This window comes from Mauremys reevesii, linkage group 12 (genome assembly GCF_016161935.1).
Source record: "Mauremys reevesii isolate NIE-2019 linkage group 12, ASM1616193v1, whole genome shotgun sequence".
NCBI lineage: Eukaryota > Metazoa > Chordata > Testudines > Geoemydidae > Mauremys > Mauremys reevesii.
Genome location: NC_052634.1, coordinates 30,056,667 through 30,077,948, shown reverse-complemented (window position 1 = coordinate 30,077,948; position 21,282 = coordinate 30,056,667). Strand labels below are relative to the sequence as shown.

Here is a 21,282-nt window from a genome sequence, read left to right as displayed (position 1 = left end):
ATAACCTTTCACAAGCTGATTGCCCCCCCACCCCCTGAGCAGCCATCTAGAGCTTCTCTACTTATTTCTATATCTTCGCCAGTGCTCAGTAGTTGAGATAACTGCTTCTTTCTCAAATCCTCCACCAGCCCTCTTCATTGGGATGGAGATTGCTTAAGGCTGACGATTCCACCACATCTTATTCATCCCTCGTACATTTCTGTAAGCCCATGGAGAGTAAAACAAGATAGCAACAAAACTGTTTTTTTTTAAAAAAAAGACGTGGCCTCAATGTATAACAATACTGGAAATTGTTTTAAAATGTTTTCTGTTTCTTTGTCATATCAGTGCTAAAAATAGGAAGGGAACCGTAAGGAAACAAAGAGCTCAGAGCTTGTGTTAACCTCCTTTGAAGACGAACGAATGGCCTCAGTTGGACAGAAAGTAGGCCTAGAAAGTTATGCCCAACCCCCCAAATGTCATCTCCCTGGTGGTCTAGTGGTTAGAATTTGGCGCTTTCACCGCCACGGCCCGGGTTCGATTCCCGGTCAGGGAGTTACCCTCTTCAACAAAAGTCTACCTTGCCTTCCTCGCTTGGAGTTCAACCGGAAGAATGCAACTTCCTGGCCTCCTTCAGAATGCTTGGGAACTCTTTGGAGGCCATGGGGAAAGCAAAGCTTCCAATTACTACAATATGGCTATCTGCCCCTTAAAGCCCAGCCTCTGCACCCTTTTACACAAATACACTTACTTGTGCAAACAATTTAGTTCTTCCTTCTTACCGAGCCTAACCTAAATTAGAACAACATTGCACTTTGACCCAAGATCTTTTTCTTTTCTTTTCACTTTTCTTGGTGAAACCAAACCAAACCAAACAATCATTTTGGGTCCACCAAAATATTTCACTAAATATAATATTCATCCAAAAACCTTTCACCCAGCGCTATATACAAGTCTTTGGAAGTAACACCCCGGAGAAAGATCATTAAGCTTTTCCATTCCTAAGATCTAGCCGCTGAAGGCTTCTGAGCATGGGCTATGGGCCTTTCACCTCTAGGCCAGTGGTTACCCTCTTGCTCAGGTGGCTACTGATGAAAGGCAACGTGGTTTAGTGGCAGATCCATTTCAGCCTCCCTCTTCCAATGTCTACAGGAGGGTGTTTGTTTCGCATTGCATCTAAGAATCAAATCAATTCTCTTGAAACCTCAACCTGGAATCAAGGTGATTGTAGGTCAAGGAAGGAAGGTTTTGTTCATCCTGTTCTAGTAAATGCTCAAAGTTGCGATGCTTCTTGGAGCTTCCAGACACATTGGCCAGAATTTTCAGAAGGTCTCACACCCACCGCTAGGGCCAGATTTGCAGACGAACTAGGCTCCCAGTTAGGCACTAAAATCTTTAGCCAGATTGTCAAAAAGGCTCAACCTATTTTTCCAAAATATGAGTTATTTTGGAAAAAAGCTTGTAAAGATTGTGGGTGCTGCTTACTTGTCTATGTGGCCCACACTGCTGGAGTTGGAGGTTCACCAGTGTTTTCTCAGAATGCGGTGTCCGTAGTCTGCCTCAGTTCTGGTGTCCATCTTTTATTCTCCTAATAAATCAGCAGGGAGACTAAAACAACATCGGACTCACAGGGCTCCCAGAAACCTGCCAATTTGGCGCACGCTGAAGGTGTATACAAATCATCTGTGCTGTAGAAGGGCTCTGGGAGTTGAAAGAGTTGTGAATTTAACCCTCTTGGTTTCGGTCCTAATCTGAAACTGTTTCAAAACCAATTCCTTAAATAGACCATAGTTTGAAGCATCAGCAATAGGCATCTTACTGAATATATCCAGAGCTTTCCCAGCCAATTTGGCAACCAAAGTTGTCATCTTCCCTTTCCCGAATAAGCACTTTGTCTGTCCTCCGGGCAACACGCTTAAAAATAACTACCAGTGTCTCAAAGCAATCAGCTGTGCACATATCCTGCTCGACTACGCCACTGTGATGGGTTCGGTCACAGAGATCCCCTTGGGACTGAAATTACTTCCGAGCCCGTTTTCCCTGCCAGCTTGGGACTCCAGAACCCTGCCGTGTTGAGCCAGACACCCTAGCCTGCTGCAACACAGACCCAGGCTCTGGGCCACACCCCCAAAGCTGCAGACTTTAACTCAAAACAGCTCAGCACCTGTCTCCAGCACCCAGTTCCCAGTGGGATCTAAAACCCCAAATAAATCCCTTGTACTCTCTATAAAGCTTATACAGGGTAAATTCCTAAATTCTTCACCCTCTAGATCACTGATAGAGAGAGATGCACAGCTGTTTGCTCCCCCAGGGATTAATCACTTCCTCTGGGTTTATTAATCAGATGTGATGTAGGTGTTGAAAGAGAGATGTCCCTCTTCTGCTTCCCAAAGGCTTTGGCCGCAGCAACAGCCCTGGGAAAAGCCCTGGCCCTCCTCACCTGCCCTTGCCCAGCAGGACTCCTTTTCGGGCCTACACAGCTCCTCACAGAACACCCGCCTGGGACCTTGCCCTCACCTACCAGCTCAGCAGCACCTTTTTTCCTCTCAAAACCTCCTCTTGCCACCCTCCCCCTTCCACACTTCACACTCACCTCATCACAAACTCACCCATGGCCCCTTTGGCTTCTCAAGCGCCTCTGGAGGGACGCAGCTTCCCAGGCACGCAGATCCTTCCCTTCAACGCGCACTGGACGGACATTCGAAACACAGCCCTTTCCAGGAGGAAATGCGCTGCTTTTGGACCCTGGCGCCCAGCAAGAAGTCCTGGGACTCTTTTTCTGACCGATGGACCCCACTGACTTGCCTTTACCAAGCAGAAACTGAGGACCGGCTGATGGCTCTCTTTGCAAACGGACGCCATCAGACTGAGCCACGAGGCGTGCTGCAGGATAGCCCCTCCCCACCAAAAAGCAATGCCGTGACCCGGATTCGAACCGAGGTTGCTGCGGCCACGGCGCAGAGTACTAACCACTATACGATCACGGCCAGGCGCTGGGGGCGTAGGCCAGCACCCCAGCGGAAAATGCTCAGCTCTGCGCTCTCGGGGCGGCCACCTACCTCGCCGGCGGCCACAGGTCTTTCTCAAGTCTCCCCATTACAGTCACAGGTCAAATGCTGAGCAAAGGAAAAAAGACAGGAAGCCAATCCCATGCCTGTCCCTTTTTCTGTCTTCCTCCACCCCTGGACCAAGTCCCTCCCCGTTTGTCTGGGCCATTGTCCTCATGGCCCTGGCCAGCCTATTTCCCTTTGCCGCTCTGAAACGTGCCCCCACATGCAGGCCCCGGGGGAGGCTTTGGCTAGGGCGAGCGTGTCCTTGCGAGGTAACTGTCTCTCTGGAGGTGAAAGTCATCAGTGCGGGGTGCGAAGGGACGTGGCCGTCGAAGGAGAATGCAAGGCATGTGGCGGGCAGGCCAGGGATTTCTTTGTCCCCCCTTCAAAAGGGGTCACCCTCCCCGTCGGGGAATCGAACCCCGGTCTCCCGCATGACAAGTGGGGATACTCACCACTATACTAACAAGGAAAGGGTCACAGTGAGTGGCCCCAGCTCCCACAGACCAGCTATGGTCAGCGTACACCCACACCGTCGCATGGGCCCCAGCAGGCAACAGCACCCCTGGACCTCTTCTGCTTCCCAAAGGCTTTGGCCGCAGCAACAGCCCTGGGAAAAGCCCTGGCCCTCCTCACCTGCCCTTGCCCAGCAGGACTCCTTTTCGGGCCTACACAGCTCCTCACAGAACACCCGCCTGGGACCTTGCCCTCACCTACCAGCTCAGCAGCACCTTTTTTCCTCTCAAAACCTCCTCTTGCCACCCTCCCCCTTCCACACTTCACACTCACCTCATCACAAACTCACCCATGGCCCCTTTGGCTTCTCAAGCGCCTCTGGAGGGACGCAGCTTCCCAGGCACGCAGATCCTTCCCTTCAACGCGCACTGGACGGACATTCGAAACACAGCCCTTTCCAGGAGGAAATGCGCTGCTTTTGGACCCTGGCGCCCAGCAAGAAGTCCTGGGACTCTTTTTCTGACCGATGGACCCCACTGACTTGCCTTTACCAAGCAGAAACTGAGGACCGGCTGATGGCTCTCTTTGCAAACGGACGCCATCAGACTGAGCCACGAGGCGTGCTGCAGGATAGCCCCTCCCCACCAAAAAGCAATGCCGTGACCCGGATTTGAACCGAGGTTGCTGTGGCCACGGCGCAGAGTACTAACCACTATACGATCACGGCCAGGCGCTGGGGGCGCAGGCCAGCACCCCAGTGGAAAATGCTCAGCTCTGCGCTCTCGGGGCGGCCACCTACCTCGCCGGCGGCCACAGGTCTTTCTCAAGTCTCCCCATTACAGTCACAGGTCAAATGCTGAGCAAAGGGAAAAAGACAGGAAGCCAATCCCATGCCTGTCCCTTTTTCTGTCTTCCTCCACCCCTGGACCAAGTCCCTCCCCGTTTGTCTGGGCCATTGTCCTCATGGCCCTGGCCAGCCTATTTCCCTTTTCCGCTCTGAAACGTGCCCCCACGTGCAGGCCCCGGGGGAGGCTTTGACTAGGGCGAGCGTGTCCTTGCGAGGTAAGTGTCTCTCTGGAGGTGAAAGTCATCAGTGCGGGGTGCGAAGGGAAGTGGCCGTCGAAGGAGAATGCAAGGCATGTGGTGGGCAGGCCAGGGATTTCTTTGTCCCCCCTTCAAAAGGGGTCACTCTCCCCATCAGGGAATCAAACCCCGGTCTCCCGCGTGACAGGCAGGGATACTCACCACTATACTAACGAGGAAAGGGGCATAGGGAGGGGCCCCAGCTCCCACAGACCAGCTATGGTCAGCGTACACCTACACCGTCGCATGGGCCCCAGCAGGCAACAACACCCCTGGCCCTCTTCTGCTTCCCAAAGGCTTTGGCCACAGCAACAGCCCTGGGAAAAGCCCTGGCCCTCCTCACCTGCCCTTGCCCAGCACGACGCCTTTTCGGGCCTACACAGCTCCTCACACAACACCCGCCTGGGACCTTACCCTCCCCTACCAGCTCAGCAGCACCTTTTTTCCTCTCAAAACCTCCTCTTGCCACCCTCCCCCTTCCACACTTCACACTCACCTCATCACAAACTCACCCACGGCCCCTTTGGCTTCTCAAGCGCCTCTGGAGGGACGCAGCTTCCCTGGCACGCAGATCCTTCCCTTCAACGCGCACTGGACGGACATTCGAAACACAGCCCTTTCCAGGAGGGAATGTGCCGCTTTTGGACCCTGGCGCCCAGCAAGAAGTCCTGGGACTCTTTTTCTGATGGATGGACCCCACTGACTTGCCTTTACCAAGCAGAAACTAAGGACCGGCTGATGGCTCTCTTTGCAAACGGACGCCATCAGACTGAGCCACGAGGCGTGCTGCAGGATAGCCCCTCCCCACCAAAAATTAATGCCGTGACCCGGATTCGAACCGAGGTTGCTGCGGCCACGGCGCAGAGTACTAATCACTATACGATCACAGCCAGGCGCTGGGCGAGTAGGCAGCAGCCTACCGCAAAATGCTCAGGTCTGCGCTCTCGGGGCGGCCACCTAGGTCGCCGGCGGCCACGGGTATTTCTCAAGTCTGCCCATTACAGTCACAGGTCAAATGCTGAGCAAAGGAAAAAATAGAGGAAGCCAATCCCATGCCTGTCCCTTTTTCTGTCTTCCTCCACCCCTGGACCAAGTCCCTCCCGGTTTGTCTGGGCCATTGTCCTCATGCCCCTGGCCAGCCTATTTCCCTTTGCCGCTCTGAAACGTGCCCCCACGTGCAGGCCCCGAAGCTGGGCCCGGGGGCGGAAGGCCAGGGAGAGGCTTTGGCTAGGGCCAGCGTGTCCTTGCGAGGTAATTGTCTCTCTGGAGGAGAAAGTCATCAGTTTGGGGTGCGAAGGGAAGTGGCCGTAGAAGGAGAATGGAAGGCATGTGGTGGGCAGGCCAGGGATTTCTTTGTTCCCCCCTTGAAAAGGGAATCACCCTCCCCATCGGGGAATCGAACCCCGGTCTCCCGCGTGACAGGCGGGGATACTCATCACTATACTAATGAGGAAAGGGGCACAGGGAGGGGCCCCAACTCCCACAGACCAGCTATGGTCAGCGTACACCTACACCGTCACATGGGCCCCAGCAGGCAACAGCACCCCTGGCCCTCTTCTGCTTCCGAAAGGCTTTGGCCGCAGCAACAGCCCTGGCCCTCCTCACCTGCCCTTGCCCAGCACGACGCCTTTTCGGGCCTACACAGCTCCTCACACAACACCTGCCTGGGACCTTGCCCTCCCCTACCAGCTCAGCAGCACCTTTTTTCCTCTCAAAACCTCCTCTTGACACCCTCCCCCTTCCACACTTCAGACTCACCTCATCACAAACTCACCCACGGCCCCTTTGGCTTCTCAAGCGCCTCTGGAGGGACGCAGCTGCCCTGGCACGCAGATCCTTCCCTTCAATGCGCACTGGACGGACATTCGAAACACAGCCCTTTCCAGGAGGGAATGTGCTGCTTTTGGACCCTGGCGCCCAGCAAGAAGTCCTGGGACTCTTTTTCTGACCGATGGACCCCACTGACTTGCCTTTACCAAGCAGAAACTAAGGACCGGCTGATGGCTCTCTCGCTGGCGCCGCTGCTGCGGTCTCTGTTCCTCCTCCAGGCAGCGGGACCCGGCCCCGCGCGGCCTCGCGCCGCTTCTCATGGGCGGGCGCTGAGCTCTGAGTACACAAGGCCCTGGCGGTTCCGCCCCGCATCGCTGTCAGACAACGTCACCAATGGGAGCTGAGCCTGTCAGAAACGTCAATTGGGGAGGGCCCAATGGGAGACCAGGTTTCAGAGACCCGCCCTGCCTGAAGGCCAATGGGAGTTCAGCTGTCAGAAAACACTAGACAGGCCAGCACCAGCCAACCAGGAACCGCCCCTCTTCTCAAGCACACAGACAGCCCCCCCCTCCTACCCCACCCAGCAGCAGCCCACCCCAGATGGCTCAGGTCAGGCCCCCCAGCAACCCACAAAACACAAGTCTCAAATCCCTTTGTCCCCCCACTGCTGTTTTCTATTTACACAACAAGAACTCCATCCAGACACCAAAAATGGGGGAATCTTTTCTGGTTTTCCACAGCCACCCTCACCTCTAACCCAGCCCCTTCCCCATATCTGGCAACACGCTCCCAGCTCAGGGTGACCACTCACCCCGTCAGGGCAGGCTCTGCTCAGCCCGGCTCCCCACAGCCTGCACTAAACATGTGGGGCCCAACCCCAAAACTTACTCATATTTTACCCCAATGGCCCCAAACTGCTGCTTTTAATATTTGCAAATAAGGTGCTGCCACACTCAGGCCACGCCCCAGCTCTCCAGTGGAGCCACCCGGCAGAGAACAAGGTGATATTTAAATTAGCCAGGACGTCACTCAGTCATTGCCCTCTGCTCCCAGCAGGTGGCGCAGGAGAGCTCCGAGCTCACTCACTTCCCTTTCTCACGTCGGCTTCAGCCCCCGGGTTACAAACGCACCAACCGGGGAGCAGGAGTGCGGGGCTGCTCCAGGGTGACCAGATGTCCCGTTTTTAAAGGTTTGGCTGGACTTTTTCTTATATAGGAACCTATTACCCCCCACACCCTGTCCCATTTTCCAGTTTCTTTAAGGTCACCCTATGGGGCAGCTCTGCGGGGACGGACTTGCACACTTGGGATGTTAGTGCAAAAAACTCCTCCTGGGCTGAGTAAAGGGCAGAGACCTGCCCTCAGCCTGCCCTGAGTGGGGGTCACCCAAACCGACCCTCACTCGCCAGGCAGGTGTCACCTTTCAGCCTGGGGAAAAGGCAACACGCCCCCACTCCCCAGCTCTGCGTGGGTGGAGAGCCAATGAGAACTTCTATTAAAAGAGAAAGAGAATCAAGCCTGAGTTTGGGAAAACCCCACAACCACATTCAAATCTACGCTCATCAGCAACCCCCCCACCCCAGAGTACACTGGGCAGTGCTGTGCCTCAGTTTCTCACCTTGTGGTGTGACAGTCCAATCCAATGTTCCTTTAAGAGACCCCTCCGCTCTCCTTCCCCCAACCCCCACTCCTCTTGGGCAGCAAAGCCCCAGGGGTGGGGGAGGGAGGGGAAGGCATCAAAAGACACCTCCGCTTCTGCTGCCGACACTCCCTCAACTGGCTCTCGGTTTGCCCTGTTCACTCTGCGTCGCTGCCACTCCACGGCATTGTCCTTCACCCTGCTGCTGAGAGCTCCTGTGTCGCCACTTCCCCTGCTGCCACCTGCCTGTCTCCTGCAGCCTCTGTGCGGCCATGCAGTGGGGGAACCTCACTACAAGTGCAGCCTGGGCAGCCTCTGTCATTGCAACACCATGGGCAGGGTGAGAACCGCCAGCTGGGGGAGACTAACGCCCTGCCCCGCCCCTTCCACCTGAGGCCCCGCCCCTTCTGCAAACACCCCTGTGCCCAGCGTACACCAGCCCTTAGATCCCTCTTGGTATTTCAATGCAGGCACTGACCTGTGAGAGGAAAACATCAGCTCACAAACACAGGGACTGAATTCCCCACATTTAATCTCGCTGCACTTTCCAGAAAGTCACAAAATTCATTTAGTTCTTGCTAGGACAGAGAAAAAATAAGTGACACTAAGTTTTTGGCTTGGGTTAAATAAAATTACGTGTTTAATTAATACAGTAAAACTATGTCTTGATTCTGCTAAACAACACCACAATGTGAAATGAGAACAGAGACAAATCTTGTCAGTGACGACTAATTTCGCAAATGCTCTTCCCATTATTAATTTCCACACCGCCCCCATTGGAGGTCTGGGCATCTCCAGTGTCACTGCTCTGCATTCACCTTCCCCTTAGAATTGTTCTTGGACATTCCCAAATTTGGAAAATTGTGCAGTTCAGAATGTGAATAGTGACCCTGGCTCCTTCCTGCACCTGCTCTACATTGCTCCACAGCAGCTTCTCCCCCTGCAGAGTCACCCCAGCACTGCAGTGCAGCCGCCCAGGGTTTTGCAAAAATTAATAATACAGAGTTTGGAGGAAAGTAAACATTTGTGAGTTGTGGAAATAGCAAAAGGCAACAGTTGTGGTGTTACAAGAAGGGTAGTTTTTGGTTTAATAATAAAACCCAGTTATATAAATGTAACTGTATGTGCAGCTCTGCGCACTCACGTTGGATGGAAGCTTAGTAATTAAATTATACAAGAGGGTCAGGTAAAGTGGCTGCTACCATCACTATGTTTTGTCCCGAGAAGCCTTTCCAGCCATTCTGAGGGGAAATGGGCCCTTTGCCCACAGAAATGGTCTATAGGGGACGGCTGCAGGCAGCAGGCGGAGAGATAATCTCATCAAAATGATTTGACTCCTGGGTAATGTAAGCAAAATCACTAAAGGAATGTCCAGGGTTTCTATTGGCACTTAACTTGCCTGCCCCTGGCTGGCTCTGGTTGTACAAGATGGACGTGTAATCAGGGTACAGTTGTGTAAAAAAAAAATTATTGCAGTGCAAGGGCTGTTAGACAAAACAAAATGTTTTGTGTAATTGTGTAAGGTTTTAAAAACCTAAACTGAGACTTATGGTTTGTAACATAATGTTATGAAGGTTAAACTATGGAAGGAATGTGCTTTTTCCCAGGACATGTGCAGTGTATATTGGAGAAAGGGTAAAAGAAATGCAAACAAAACATGGTACTTAATTCAAACCCTATTAGGGCTCCAAAGGGAGCCACAATAGGTTGTGGTTTCTTTTTCAGATCTGTATGTTTTGAAGCAGAAGATGAAAGTGGAAAGTAATCAGAACTCCGGTGGAAGTTGTTTGTGTCCCTTTTAAGACAGTCTCTGAGCTGCTGATGGCTTTGGATCCAAAAGCCAAGCCCAGCCGGTGTGAATGCAAATGACCTAGCTGATGGGGGAAGGAGAGAACTGCCCATCAGTGGCAGCACAAAGGAGCTGCAAATAATAAATACATCTGGTCAGCAAACAAGCTACTGGAAGACTCAGATTGTGCCCTCCAGGAAAGGGAGGTGAAAAAACAAGTCAAGCCTGAAAATAAGGGGGACAGGTTAACCCTAAGGAGTGTGTGTGTGTATGTACAGTGCTAAAGCTAAATCTAAAGCTGTCTCTCAGCTATTACCTGAGGATAAACTTAAAGCTTGGTGCAGCAGAGAAACTATTGCAAACTGGGTCTGTTGTACAAGAGGGGAAACTGAGGCACACCACCTCATGAATTTCATAAATGACCAGTGAGTGGGGTAATTCACTATCTAACTATAGAACAAAATAAGGACAGCCTGGAGGTAATTCTTCTGTTTTTCCTGCAATTAGCAAGGAAATTTGTAAAAGGAAGTGGTATTATTATTATTAAGCACTAATCTGTCCCCACCGGGGGGGTGTGTGGAAATTGTTTCTTTTGTTTTTCAGACACTCTACAAGCAAGCTGGTGCCAGCAAAAGACTAACCCAGAATACCATGAATCTATGTTTTGTGTTGTTTGTCTGTGGTGTTTGTCTTGTTGTTAGCATTGTTGTGTTTCAATGAACAGAAAACCTCATGACATGGATGGGGATGGCTTCAAAAGGCTGACCTGGGGGAAGATGTGTGTGGACATTCAAAATGCTCGACTAGGAGGCCAGCACCTGTGTAATAGCTACCGTGGTATCTGGAAGTGAATCGGCAGCTGAGGTGGGCCCCACAAGCCCTATGGGAATAATGAGAAGGGGATTTGCTCGCTGGGAATCAATGGAGGGGTGTGTAAAATGGTGTAAATCCAGAGAAGATGTTTGAATGTGCCCCTCCCTGATGGCCGTGGAGGAGCACACCCAATGGCCCATGGCAAGGGGTGGACAATTGGGTGTACTGTGTATGAGGTGTTAAGCTGGAAATGTACATATCACTGGGGACACAATTACACCAGCCCCTAACCAAATTCCACACTACACACTGCTCTCTGGGCTTTGGCGCACAGATAGATCTGTGAATCTTCCTGCTGTGAATAATCGAACCAGCGCATACAGCCTGATTCCACACCATGTGGTTAAGCTGGTTTGGACAATAACCCATTTCTCTGTGGACATTCAATGGACTTATGATATGGACAAAAGCACGAAAACCTGCAGCGGCAGCGTATTGCAACTGCCAGCAACTGGGCACGTTAAGAGCTTGACCCCGTTGAAGGAGGAGAGGAGGTGGTTCGGTGGTGGCCGGGATGTTGGACCATGCGGCAGTGCTCAGGTCTCTCGGTGTTGCTGTGGATTGTTACAGCGGCTGGTGTATTGCTAAGTATACTTGTGTGACGTTGCCTATGGAAATAACCTAGAAGTAATGGAGTAAGCCCCTCCCCCCTGTACTAGATAACCTGGACCCAACCTTCTCGGGCCCACTATAGTGGGAAGTCTGGAACGCTAATTGGAACAGGTGTGGCAGGCCCGTACGAGAGAAGGTGCAGGGCACTGCACTACGCACGGGGCAGTGGGACAAATGGAATATCAACACCTTCCACCTTGATGCCTGGCCCTATCAGGAAATGTGTCACCATATGTCCTATGCTTTGCTAAGGGGGTGAATGGGAACAGGGACACAGGCAAGACTCTGTGGCGTCAGGGCTGGGATGGGGACACTGAGGAAGGAAACTGGAATCATTGCTTGCTGGAAGTTCAATCCAATAAACATCTAATTGTTTGCACCTTGGGACTTTGGGTATTGCTGCTCTGTGTGTACGCAAGAAGGACCCGGTAATGGGAGGGTGAAGGGATAAACCCTCTAACACTAACTAACATCTAACACCCATTTGAACCTCTTCTTTTCACACTGTTGCTCATCTCAGGTTCTGCTTTGTCTCCAGACAGATCCATTCTCTTTCAGAACAGCCTTGCTCTTTCCGTCTGTTTCACTCACTGAGGTGTCAGAGTAAACACTCCCCTTCCCTCTAGTCTCAGACAAACACTAGTATTAACTGTTTTCTACTGATGGGTTTAGAAAGCATTTGTCAAGATGCCATTTGAGGGGGATTTTTCCCAAGATCCAGTATTTTGTGTTCAAACATCTCCCAGCTTCCTTGGTGAAAATAAGGCCAAGATTTCCTTGCAATATAGAGGGAGTTTTTCACCCCAGATGGGACTTGAACCCACAATCTCAGACTTAGAAAGCCATTGTCTTGTCCATTAGACCACTGGGGCCCTGTGAAGGAATGGAAAATGCATCTCCTAAATGCATATTTCTCATATTAACTTGGAAGCCAAATAACCTCTTTCTGTACCTTACAGAAATGTCTGCATCCCCTGGCAGCGAGGCTACTGGGGAGGTCGCTTACAGAGCTGAGCACCACCTTTCTGCCAGCCATCTTTAGAGAAGAAGGCTCTTTCCCCTGACAACAACACAGCGCTGCCTAGCATCCTGAGAGCCTCCCTCGTGTTCTCCCACAGCAGCCGCTTGCCGGTGTGGGTGGAAAAAGGGGACCAGGAAGCAGTGCGGCCTCAGCCCGGGACAGGAGGCCCTCACCACACCCAGCCCTGCCTCTTGCCTTCAGCCCAGGCAGCCAGAGGTGCCAGGGAGCTCCCTGGGAGGCCGCCGCCTCAGCCAGGAAATAAGGAAAAGGGGATGAATGAAGAAGTCAGGAAATAACAAGGAAATGAAGAGGTTTGTCGAATGGGTTTCTGCCCAATTTACCATCTTCTCAGCTACCGCTCAAAGTTAAAGACCTAAAGTAACCTATTGGCATAAGTATAGATGGTTGGATGGGAATTAAAAGGAGCTGCTGTCACAAGTGTTAGGTGCCTGCAAGCAGCATGCAGACTGTTTAAAACCGCCGCAATTAGAGGCTCAGATGAAACGTTTGCCCTAAATCAGAAACGACAATAGGAGGACCAGCAGAACGCCACTCTAGGTTCATGGCAGAGTACTGGAGGCTGTTAGAGGCAAAAAGTCATTCCTCAAAATTTGGAAATCAGATCCTAGTGAGGATAATAGGAAGGTGCACAAACTCTGGCCTGTTAAGTGTCAAAGTGTAACAAGTCAGGCCAAGAAAGAATCTGAGAAGCAACGTGCTAAAGACACAAAAGCTAAGCATAAATCCGGTCAATGCGAGTCCTGGTCTGTCCCCGCAGAAAGGTGAACCCCCTCTGTGGCTGGAGTGAGCTCCTCTAAGCCGACCTCACTACAGACCTGCGCCAGGTAGTGCTCATTGTAAAAATGTTTCCTCTGACGGTTGGGAAAACGGGACCAGCGGTGCTCAGGCCGGCTGACACAATTAAAATCCCCCCCAACACCAAACATCATGCAGTCCAGAGGAAGGGAGCCTTTGATCTTCCCTCTCATGCCTTAACTGGGGACCATACACACTAATATAGCAGTAACCAGTGCCACAGAGCACAAAGCCCACCAGAAATGCCCTCCCTGGTCAGAGCTCCAGCCCCTTCTGTACTCGCACCGCCAATGTGAAGAACAAAACTCCAGCCCCATCGTTCTTCCCTGGCCAGGAGGCCCTTCCACCAATCACCCTCTGCCCATTGATCTACCCTAAAGTCATGAATGTTCATTTCCTGAACACTCACCATGTCGAAGTCCAGCTGCTCCAAGGCACTGAACATCAAGCACCTTGATTTTAACCCTTCAGTAATGGCAAAGTTCTTGGTTCAGGCTTGTAGCAGTGATGGAATAAACTGCAGGTTGAAATGAAGTCTCTGGACTCCATCCACATCTGGGATAGGTCATTCAGTCCTTAAGAGAGCTTCAGTTTGTAGCAAAGTCCCTCCAGAGGTATGAAGCAGGATTGAAAACAAGATGGAGACGAGGCATCAGCGTTTTATAGTCTCTTGCCATGTGGTCTTTGCTTTCTTTGTCCCAAGACACTCTATCCAGCACGTGGCATAGAAAAACCTGAGTTCTGTCCATAGGCAGGTCCCTGCATACTTTGCTGAGGCACAAGGCGTATCTGCCTTCTCTCAATGGGTCGATTGTATAGCTGATGGTACTTAATGGGCCATCAAGCAGGCTAGGCAGAACTGTCACCAACTTGTCTGGGGTGTTTCCCAGAAGCAGAGCACAAGTTTGAAATACGGACAGCATAGAGCCAATATTCATAACGTCAACTACAAAAATGATACACATCTAGAGATAGCATCATTATAATCAGCCAATCAGAACCTCTCCACAGACCCCTTACACGACAACCTTTCTACAATATTGGCTGCAAATATAGAACAGTGGTCGCAACGGTGATCCATACAGTTACAGATTATGTCAGTAATGTCACAGGAGGTGACACGGCGTCAGTGAGACTGATACTGGAATACTGCCTCCAGTTCTGGTGTCCTCATTTGAAAAAGATGTTGTGAAATTGGAGCTGACGCAGCAAAGAGCCACCAAATGTTATGAGGGCTGGAGAAAAATGCCTTCTAGTGAGCTACTGAAAGAGCTCAACCTGTTTAGCTTATCAAAAGAAGATTGAAAGGTGACTTCATTGAAGTGTTGAAGGGCCTTAATGGAGAGAAAATATTGGGTATGAAAGGGCTCTTGAATCTAGCAGAGAAAGGCATAACAAGACCCAATGGCTGGAAGGTGAAAAGAGACAAATTCATATTACAACTAAGGCACAAATATTCAACAGCGAGGATGATTCACCACAGGAACAAGCTACCAAGGAAAGTGGCGGATTCTCCATCTCTTGATGTCATTTCATGAAGACTAGCTGCCTTTCTGGAATGTGTTTGCCCCAAAAGTAGCTATTGTGTCATACAGGAGGCCTGTGATATGCAGGGGGTCAGATTAGATGCTCTAATAGTCTCTTCTGGCCATAAAGGTGACTAATTTCTGAAAAACTGAGTGTAGCAATGGGAGCAGCATCTGATGTTTTCCTGTCTAGCCGGCTTGCTGCCTAGAACGAATGCTCCTTGAGTGGGGTGATCCACAGGGAGTAGCTCAAACCTCCAAAGTGCCTGGCCAGGGGCAGGACATTAGCACAGCAAGAGAGGGGTGTGGCAGTGACATCACAAAGGCCTTTTGCAGGACCTCAGACTATTGGTCAAAGGTGGTGGGGAGGTGGTGACCTCACAGAGAGATGCTGACATGAGCCAGGCAGGACAGGCGCGAGGGGCCAGGGAAACCTCAGAGACCCCTGTGGCTTTGCTTCAGCAAGTCTCCTTCTCCAGGTCTCTCTTTGAGGACTGAGAGAGTATTCGGGTTCACGGATGTGAGCGCCAGGAGGAACCTCTTTCGAGTTTTCTCCTTCCCTTTTAGTGATTTTACTAGAAAACAACCATCCCTGTTGTAGAAGGTAAGAGCCTCCTCGAGGGAAGGGGTGTCATGGGGGTGTCACAGTTTGGATGCCGGTAGCCCCCCCCACCATGTAAGGAAGTTCCCACCACCCTGGTCTGTGTTCGCAGAGCGGGAGAGAGCAGCATCCACGGCAGTGATTTGCTCCTGGCTGCCAGAGCAGAGCAGCAGGCTCAGCTGTCAGAACTTCCCAGAGCGATGAAAGGGGAGGGGCCCATGGCTCTGTAACAGGAATGCAGGGCAGGCAAGTTCACGGCGGGCATTGTGGGATACTGGAGGAGGCCAGTTATGGTGATATAATGAACAGCAGCGTCTACAGTGACACTCTGTCACTTTAAGTTTGCTGCAAAAAGCTCTAGACCTCTCATCGAAGTCGTTTTATTTTGTCAGTAAAACAGGGCAGTTTTGTCGCCAGACGTGGCATTGCAGTGTGTGCACCAGCCACAACCTACCGACCGAGAGAGCGTTGTGTGTTTTTCACACACCAGAGCAATATAATTCTGCTGAAACAACTTTGGCCAAAGATTCACTCACACACAGCTTGCAAGGAAAACCTCACCTGCTCCTCTGCTTTGCAGAATCCAAACACAAGCAAAGCTTGTCAGGCCCCTGTAAAGATGGCAGGATTCAGGTGTGGGCAGGGCCGGCTCTGGCTTTTTTACCACCCCAAGCAAAAAAAAATGGGGTGGGGCCACCGGAGCAACAAAACGGGGGAAACGGCGCGCTCGAGCGGCAAAGTGGGGACACGGCGCGGCTGGAGTGGCAAAGCCGCCGGGGGGGGAGATACACGGCACAGCTGGTGCGACAAAGCGGGGGTGTCACGGTGCGGCTGGAGTGGCAAAGTGTGGGGGGGCAACACAAAAATGGCGGGGCTGGAGCAGCAAAGCAGGGGGCGGGGAGGAAAACAATGGCGCGGCCAGCAAAGCAGGGGAAAAACAAAACAAAAAAACCCACAGGGTGGCCGGAGCCAGTGGACTCCCTGTGCTGCAGAGTGCGCACCCGGTCTAGTGTGGGGGGGGGGGAAGGGGAGAGAGCGGAGGGAGAGAGAAGGGGGGTGGCCAGCGCTTCAGTGGGGCACTCACCCCGCGGCCCCGACCGCCGCGCCGCCTGGCACCCTCACTCCTTCTCTAGACTAACCAGTCCTAATATACTGTAACATGGTTATATTCCACCACCTTCACTGGTTACACCCAACAAAATTAATTATACAGCAGACAGAAACAATCACAGACCCAGACAGAGACCATGCAAATAAACATACAAAACAATACAGAAGGGAGGATTTCACAACTACATCTATACAGACAGGGTTTTCCAGCTGTGTCTATTGATAAGTGAGTTCTTGCCAGACAGGATGCTACCAAACTAAGTTTCCCTTTCTCTGGAGGTGATGGAATATCAGGACAGGATTGTATTCCTAACAGCCCAATCGCACCTTATTTCAATGTGACTAGTTGGGAATGTGTGAATGTGACCATACACTTCCCAGCTTATGGCTGCCTTTGCTGCTTAGCCGAAGAACCAGGCCTCAGACTGTCACAGTAAGAGAAGGCCATTACACAGACAGACAGTGATTTTTTATTCTTTCTTTTATATCTTTATAACTAGCTAAGTGATAAAAATACACCTAAATTCTTACAGTACAGGCCTTTGCAGACAGGCCTGAATATCTGTATCCTAACAGTCCTCGAGGTCAGGCAGCCTCTGGGTAAGGGGGTGGGGACTCAGATCCTTTCTACAGCCAATTCCACCAGGGTCGTGTATAAACCAGGCAAGTTCCCCACAATAGCCAGACCAGATGCCCCCTGTACACTTGTGCTCTGTCCTCATTGCTTCTCTGTCTCTCTTCCCCTCATCTCTGCTGCTCCCCCTCTGGGCTGTCTCAGCACCTGGCCCCACAGCCCTTCCTGCCAGCCAGAGACTGCGCTATCTGCACCCGCAGATGTGGCCTCTCTCCTGATTGCTAAGGAAAGGAACCTTTCCAGGAAATGGCCACAGCTTCTGGGAATCCCTGTGTGGCTGTGAACAGAGTTTGGCTCCTGGCACACAAGGCAACTTAAAAGCTGAGCACCCAGACAGGGGCTTGAACCCTGGACCCTCAGATTAAGAGCCTTATGCTTTACCAACTGAGCTACCTGGGCTTAGTAGGAAACAACTTTACCATTCACCACAAGAGTGAGCAGGCAGGCAAAAGAGAGGCAAAAAAAGTCCCAGGAACCCCTCCTCTTTTTCTGCACAGCCACTGCCTGTCAGCAGGATTCCTCCTCCTCCTCAGGGAGACTAAATCTCTGTGCCCAGACAGCCGGTCCATCCGCTGCACCTCAATCCCCCATGCCCGAGCCTCCCTGCCAAAGCCCTGCACCTGGCCCCATACAATTAAGTCTCACATGTCGCTGGGACTTAACTTCTTGTGCCCAGAGAGTCTCAGCCCCCCTCAGTAGATGACCTGAGAAACACAGTGTCCGGCTTTTCCAAAGAAGTGTTTAGACCCCCTCATCATGTGGCCTAAAGGATAAGGCATCTCCTTGTGGATCGGATGATTCAGGATTTGAGTCCCCTCGTGGTTGTGCTCACTTTGTGCTGCAAGTCCTGCTCCCTTCAGGGCTGGAACCTCTTCTTGGCCGCTCAGGCCAATGCTCTGGCTTCAGCTAGAGCTCGGGAAGGAGTTGGGGGTTGGGCGTCACAAAGGCTGGGGCATGAGCCCCAGGTGCTTCCAGTCTCGCCTTTGCCATTCCTGACTTGCCAAAAAAAATGGGTGGCTCCACTGCCAAAGTGAGCACCATGAGTGGGAGCGGTGAGAGGCCCCAGCAGAGGGCTGGCCCTGCTTTCCTACCGTCTTCTGATATTGGCCACAGAGCATCAGCAGCCGCCCTGAGGGTGGCCTTCAGTGGGGGTTTGGCATTGCAGGGAGCAGCCTGGCTGGGTGTCTCTGGGCTTGTCTACACTACAGGACTATTTCGAATCTACTTAAGTCGAATTTGTGGATTCGACCTTAATAAGTCGAATTTGTGTATCCATACTAAATACACAAATTCGAACTTCTTAGTCCACATTCACAGGGCCAGCTTCGACTTTGGAAGCGGTGCACTGTGGAACCTATCCCACAGTTCCCGCACTCCCGCTGCCCATTTGAATTAGGGATTTCCCCAATGCATGCTGGGGGAAAATGTCGTCATTGAACCGTCAATCCCGCCTCCCTGTCTTCCTTGAAAGCGCCGCGAAATCTGTTCGCGCCCTTCTCTGGTCGGTTACAGCGTGGACGCCACAGCACTGCGAGCATGGAGCCCGCTGCGATCATCGCTGCACTTATGGCCATTGTCAACTCCTCGCACATTATCGTCCACCTCTTCCACAGTCAGATGCTGAGAAACCGGGCGAGGAGGCTCGGCAGCACGGTGAGGAGAGTGGCGCAGACCTCTCACAAAGCAGGGTACGCCGGGCAGTGGAGATCATGGTGGCAATGGGTCAAGTTCATGGTGTGGAACGGCGATTCTGGGCCCGGGAAACAAGCACAGACTGGTGGGACCGCATAGTGCTGCAGGTCTGGGATGACACAGAGTGGCTGCGAAACTTCAGGATGCGTAAGGGCACTTTCCTTGAACTGTGTGACTTGCTGTCCCCTGCCCTGAAGCGCCAGGACACAAGGATGCGAGCAGCCCTGACTGTGCAGAAGCGAGTGGCCATAGCCCTCTGGAAACTTGCCACGCCAGACAGCTACCGGTCAGTAGCGAACCACTTTGGCGTGGGCAAATCTACCGTGGGGATTGCTGTCATTCAAGTAGCCCACGCAATCGTTGAGCAACTGCTCTCAAAGGTAGTGACTGTCGGAAATGTCCAGGCCATCATAGATGGCTTCGCCGATGGGATTCCCAAACTGCGGTGGGGCTATAGATGGGACTCACATCCCTATCCTGGCACCAGCCCACCAGGCCAGCGAGTACATTAACCGAAAGGGCTACTTTTCAATGGTGCTGCAAGCTTTGGTGGACCATAGGGGACGTTTTACCAACATCAACGTCGGGTGGGCGGGCAAGGTTCATGACGCGTGTGTTCAGGAACTCTGGTCTTTTTCGACGCCCCCAGGCTGGCACTTGCTTCCCGGACCACAAAATACCGGTTGGGGAGGTGCTGATGCCTACTGTGATCCTCGGGACCCGGCCTACCCGCTAATGCCCTGGCTCATGAAGCCCTATACAGGCGCCTTGGACACTGAAAAGGAACTCTTCAACTACCGGCTGAGCAAGTGCAGAATGGTGGTGGAGTGTGCTTCCGGACGTCTCAAGGGAGATGGCGGACCTTACTGACTCGCTCGACATCAGCGAAAAGAATATCCCCGTAGTTATTGCTGCTTGCTGTGTGCTCCACAATCTCTGTGAGAGCAAGGGCGAGACCTTTTGGCCGCTTGGGAGGTTGAGGCAAATCGCCTGGCTGCTGTTTACGATCAGCCAGACACCCGTGCTGAGAGAATATCCCAGCGGGAAGCGATATGCATCAGGGAGGCTTTGAAAGCGAGTTTCCTCGCAGAGCAGGGTAACCTGTGACTGTCCACTTGATTTTAAGAGAGCCTGATCATAAACCAAGTTTTCCCCACTTCCCAAGGACGTTTTAAAACTAAGGACATGTTTTAGTAATTAATAATAAATCTTTCGTTGACTTTGCATTTCTGTTTATTCGTTGAAACATGGAAGCATTCTGTGCTGGTTAAGGTGTGCACTGATGGGTGGGTTTGCAGGAAGGGGCGAGGGATGCCGTCCTTGGATAGGGGTTACCATGACGGCTGTGGGTTTGGGCGTTGGAAGGGTGAGGGGTGTGGGGAAGGGTGAGTATCTGCCCCTGGATGAGGTCTATTTTTGGGGCTCGGGGCACCGGGAGGATCGTGACTACGGTCCAAATGCATGTGAAGGGAAGCCTGCCTTTACATTCGGGATGTCAGGCACCAGGACCCTGCACAAGCATACACCTCAAGGAAAGACCACGGCCAGCATACACCCCACAGACTGTCCCTGGTGCCTAGTGACTGCAGTCTGTGTGTGCCCTGCAGTTGACCCTGCAGCCAAGTCTGTAGCATGGCACTGTGGGCTATGCAGTGACATTACAATTCCCCCCCCCCCCCACAGAACAACAGAAAGTCTTCTGACACCAGAAACGTGACGGAAACAGTCAGTAACACCAAACCGCTTTTAATAATGTAATACACAGTGGGGGGTTTGAACTTGGAGTTGGGACTGGTTGATGCTGTAAAGAAAGAGCTTGTACAAATTTACAGCGCGACAGTTGTCTCTAACATTATCGGTGTGCTGCGGTGCAGGGACAGTTCTCACGGCCCCTACCGCCACTCCGTCTTGTCACTTTGGGTGAGGGGGGGACAGGACTTCTTGGAGTTGGAGGTCTGTTGAATATGCACTGCATGGCGGCTCACTCCTCCTGACTGCGGTCTTGAAGAACATCTACAAGGCGCCGGAGCGCTCCGCTTGCTCCTCATTAGACCAAGCAGCGTTTGAGTCGCCTGCTGGTCTTCCTGCCGCCACCTATCCTCCCGTTCCAGGTGTGTGCGATGCTGCTGACACAGGCTCTCCCTCGACTGTCTCTGCTCTGCCGCCTCCGCTCTGGAGCTGGCCATCAGTTCCTGGAACATGTCGTCCCTTGTCTTTTTCTTTCGGCGTCTAATCCGAGCCAGCCTCTGCGAGGGGGATGGCGGGGCAGTCCGGGAAGGAGCCGAAGCTGTGTGATGTGAAAAAGTAGGTGATTTCCTTGAACACATACATGTTTGCCAACAGTAAACACAGTCTAGTCAGTTTCAGTGAACAAGACCAAAGAGGGAACCAAGTCTCAGGAGATCTCAGAACTAGTCCGAGATTTCGGAATACGCTCTCATTGGCGGCGCCATTGCACTGGAGAGCGCACAAGCGAGGAAAGATAGCTGCATCCCTCTTGCACAAAGTCCTGGTAAGCCTTACAGTACATACTGCTTATCAGTTACTGGTTAGCTGTGATCTCCTGCTAAAGGCAATGTGCAAAGCAGAAAGGATAATCCTTTTGCAGCCCCTCCCGCCAGCGCACGGAACG

The 21,282-nt window shown here is 52.0% G+C and overlaps 1 protein-coding gene and 2 non-coding genes across 3 annotated transcripts in view; 1 reads left to right on the top strand and 2 right to left on the bottom strand.

Annotated features, from left to right (window-relative positions):
* The window catches only part of LOC120375640 (zinc finger protein 850-like), a gene marked incomplete at its 3' end in the record, with an annotated part of 811,498 nt that overhangs the window by 707,323 nt on the left and 82,893 nt on the right, over positions 1–21,282 (bottom strand). The gene's annotated exons all lie outside the window — the stretch shown is intronic.
* TRNAE-UUC lies at positions 464–535 on the top strand. Its single transcript has one exon. It is a non-coding gene; the product is annotated as a tRNA-Glu (tRNA).
* TRNAD-GUC lies at positions 5,950–6,021 on the bottom strand. Its single transcript has one exon. It is a non-coding gene; the product is annotated as a tRNA-Asp (tRNA).